The sequence below is a fragment of the Schistocerca serialis genome, chromosome 7, assembly GCF_023864345.2.
Source record: "Schistocerca serialis cubense isolate TAMUIC-IGC-003099 chromosome 7, iqSchSeri2.2, whole genome shotgun sequence".
In the NCBI taxonomy this organism is placed as follows: Eukaryota; Metazoa; Arthropoda; class Insecta; order Orthoptera; family Acrididae; genus Schistocerca; species Schistocerca serialis.
This window is the reverse complement of record NC_064644.1, coordinates 409,800,388-409,804,766: the sequence shown is the minus strand read 5'-3', so window position 1 is coordinate 409,804,766 and position 4,379 is coordinate 409,800,388. Positions and strand designations below refer to the sequence as shown.

The following is a 4,379-nucleotide window of genomic DNA, read 5'->3' as shown; positions in this document are numbered from 1 at the left end:
TACACTTAATTGAACATATTTTTTAATAAATCTGGGGTACTAAATATGAAAACTTTTCATAGGTAGACTACGTCGTCACAGTGTAAGCTCCCCTGGTGACGCGTCTGTCATGTCCAAGCTTCGATAAAGAACTGGCCAACCGCTAGATTATGTCTCTATTTCGAAGTGGGACAACGAAAGCGTCCTCCCCCCCCCAAGAGATAGCTATCGTTCTCACGTAATATTTCGCTTAAGTTTTTGTGACTTCAAGGTATACAGTTCAGTGTGTCCATGAAAATATGGCTGTACACAAGCTAAATAATACTGTCACAAAAGAAAACTGTTGATGAAATAAAAAAGCATGATTCGGATTGCCTACTGAGCCGGTTAGAGGCGTGTAACGTACCCCGGTGGCCGCAGATTGGGTAAATCTACTTTCAAGCTAAAAACTTTCGTAAATAACGAAATTCAACCATCACGCTTCGTCTGCGTCTGGTTTTATCAACAGGGCCGCCAGCATTGTGTCTTTGCACAGGAAGAAAAAAAATTCCTTGGGGAGCAGATGTCCACCTCGAAAATAATCAACTTTCGATTCTACACATTTTTTCGTGTGAAACTTATTTTTCGAGTTATTCTGCTTTGTCAACTTACAATTTACACCCTATATTTGCAGGACTGCAGGTTTGTTTACAACGTTGAATGTGAAAACAGATATTTCTGTAAAGCTGATCTCTACTCGTACTGAAACTTGTGAGAGGTCTAGGTCCACATTTATTAAGCAGTTGCTGTTATCTTATGCATCTGAATTAAATTACGTTGTGATTATACAGAATTAATAGACTAAAGTGTCTGTTTTATGTTGGTACAAGCAAATGATTATGATTACGTTTCACAGCATTTTACACATGGAGGACGCAATTATCTGTGTGGTATCTGCCGATATATTGTCCGCCTTAGTCGTTGGGAGAAGAGCATAAGGGCGACGTAATGTCAGGAGTAGGAAGAAGGGATGAAGGCAGGGACGTATATTCCCTGTTAATGAAGGAGTTAAGGCCGTAGGATCAGATACACGGAAATTTTAGTTGCAAGCACATTCATGTAAAACATACAAAGTCAGAATTAAACCTTTGTACCTTATCATAGAACAGTTTATGTAGAGGATCATACAGACACATTTTTCCTTGCTATATGCTTCAATAAACGCGCTTATACACACATCAAAAAAAGTTTTGCATCACTTCGGTTCCGGCAATTCCGGAAGCCGTACAGAAAATTGGATTAGAGATCGACATAAACATCATTTGCGCACTTTTTGTTGCTCATGAAAACCACACATTGCTTGTTGTACCACCATACAGCGAAATCTTCAGACGTGGTGCTCTAGATTACTGTACACACCGGTACTTCTAATACCCAGTAGCACGTCCTCTCGCACTGATGCATGCCTGTTTTCATCGTGACATACTATCCATAAGTTCATCAAGGCACTGTTAGTCCAGATTGTTCCACACCTCAACGGCAATTCGGCGTAGATCCCTCAGAGTGGTTGGTGGGTCACGTCGTCCATAAACAGCCCTTTTCAATCCATCCCAGGCAGGTGCGATAGGGTTCACCTCTGGAGAACAAGATTGCCACTCTATTCGAGCGATGTCGTCATTCTGAATGAAGTCATTCACAAGATGTGCACGATGGGTGCGCGAATTGTCGTCCATGAAGACGAATGCCTAGCCAATATGCTGCCGATATAGTTGCACTATCGATCGGAGGATGGCATTCACGTATCGTACAGCCGTTACAGCGCCTTCCATGACCACCAGCGGCGTCCGTCTGCCCCAAATAATGCCACCCCAAAACATCAGGGAAGCTCCACCTTGCTGCACTCGCTGGACAGTGTGTGTAAGGCGTTCAGAATGAACGTTTGCCTGCAGACACGTCTCCGACGATTGTCTGGTTGAAGGCGTATGCGACACTTATCGGTGAAGAGAACGTGATATCAATCCTGAGCTTTCCTTCGGCATGTTGATGGGCCCATCTGTACCGCGCTGCATGGTGTCATGGTTGCAAAGATGGACCTCGCCATGGACTTTGGGAGTGAAGTTGCGCATCATGCAGCTTGCGCACAGTTTGAATCGTAACACGTTGTCCTGTGTCTGTCCGAAAAGCATTATTCAACATGGTGGCGTTGCTGTCAGGGTTCTTCCGAGCCATAATCCGTAAGTAGCGGTCATCCACTGCAGTAGTAGCCCCTGGACGGTCTGAGCGAGGCACGTCATCGACATTTCCGTGTCTCTGTGATTTCCATGCCCGAACAACATCGCTTTGGTTCAGCCGCAGACACCTGCACATTTCCCTTGTTGAGAGCCCTTCCTGGCACAAAGTAACAATGCGAACGCGATCGAACCGCGGCATTGACCGTCTAGGCATGGTTGAACTACAGACAACACGAGCCGTGTACCTCCTTACTGGTGGAATGACTTGAACTGATAGGTTGTCGGACACCCTCCGTCTAATAGGACCTGCTCATGCATGGTTGTTTACATCTTTGGGCGGGATTAGTGACATCTCTGAAAAGTCAAAGGGACTGTGTCTGTGATACAATATGCATTGTCAACGTCTATCTCCAGGAGTCCTGGGAAGCGGAATCCTGGAAACCTATTTTTGATGTGTGTACTTTCTAAGTAGCCACTTTCGCTACTTAGTTTTCAGGCTACTTTATTGTCCGGAAGTTACCCGAGAAAACTGGACATTGATGCTTGAAAAATTGGGATTGTTTATAGTAAGATGTTCTTGTAAGGGGGGGGGGGGGGGTGAGTTCAAATGGTTCTAACGGCTCTGATCACTATGCGACTTAACATCTGAGGTCATCAGTCCCCTAGAACTTAGAACTACTTAAACCTAAATAACCTAAGGACATCACACACATCCGTGCCCGAGGTAGGATTCGAACCTGCGACCCGGACGGAAGCGCCTAGAACCGCTCGGCCACTGCGGCCGCAATTGGATCCGTGCCTGTTCTTGTTTTCGGTTTCGGCCGAATTGGCCTTCTTCAGACTGGACACCAAAATACAAATCTATTACTGTCGCCTGCGTCAGCCGTTGCTCGCCATTATAGTGCACGCACTGGGTCCTCCAACTGACGCCTCTGGCAGCAACAGCCCTGCATTCCTGTGTCAAATCTGAAGTCGGCCTGATTCGGCCATAACAATTAATGAAACTATTTTTTCATTAAACTTGTTTTCGTTGTCCTTTATTGCCGTCTCTTTTTTTATGTAGGTCATTCAATTGTTTGCTCTGTGCCTATTCTTCTCAGGAGATTACATACATAAAAAAAACCACACCATGTGGTAAAAAAAAGGCCATAAAATAAAAAGCCCACTGAAGATGCTGCAACTTCAGTGAAACGTGTTTGGGTTAAAAAACAAAATTGTGTTTTGCTAAAGGCGGACCCTATCCATGAACGTACGTATATACAGGCTGTTTCATAACTGAAGGGGATCACTCTCTCAGCTGCAGCGGGATATTAAGCAGAATCAGCTGCGACGAACGACAATGTGTACCGAACCGGGATTCGAACCCGGGAGCTCCTGCTTAGTAGGCATGTGGGGTAACCACTGCGCCATCAGGGACACAGAATTCTCACAACCACACGGACTATGTCGGTACGCCTCACGGCCGATCCACACTCCCATCGAAGGCCACCTATCCGCAGTGCCTGTCCATTATACTTTATAAGCCTGGCTTGGGAATGGATCCACTTTCTTCAGTGCGAATCCACAAATATATCCGACCTCCAGCAGGAATCTCTAAGTAGCGAACAGAAGTATAATGAACAGGGACTGCGGATAAATGGCGCTCGATAGGAGTGTGGATTGGCCGTGAGGCGACCGAGAAACGCTGTCGCCCGGATGGCACAGTGGTTAACACACCTGCCTAGTAAGCAGGAGATCCCGGGCTCGAATCCCGGTCCGGTACGCATTTTCGTTTTTCGCCGCCGATTCCGCTTAATGTCCCGACGCAGCTGACAACAGTGATCTCCCTTCAATTACATATAGCCTTTCGCAGTTGCTGGATCTGCGTCGTGTTTGTTCTTTTGAAGGAACAGACACTGTGCATTCAAGTACTGTTTCATAATTCTTATTAAAGACTTCTAGGAGTTGTAGAAGGTATTTAGACTCAGATGCTACTCCAGGCGGGTGTAAAATGAATGTGCGCAACGGAAAATAATAAACGCTACAATGAAGATTTGGCCCTGTCTGACTATCCCCTGAAGCAGATCTTAGGGGCTCTTGATTCTATAAATTCTCTAAATCTAAACGTAAATGAATGATGAAGGCTCTAATCCTACTAAATGATAAACGTTGTTCCTTTTTATATATTTATTGTAGATAAAAAACCTTTAG

General features: G+C 45.2%; 1 non-coding gene across 1 annotated transcript; it reads left to right on the top strand.

Annotated features, from left to right (window-relative positions):
* The first annotated feature begins 3,878 nt into the window (after nt 1-3,878).
* Nucleotides 3,879-3,954, top strand: Trnat-agu (transfer RNA threonine (anticodon AGU)). The gene has a single exon. It is a non-coding gene; the product is annotated as a tRNA-Thr (tRNA).
* Nucleotides 3,955-4,379: the final 425 nt, after the last annotated feature.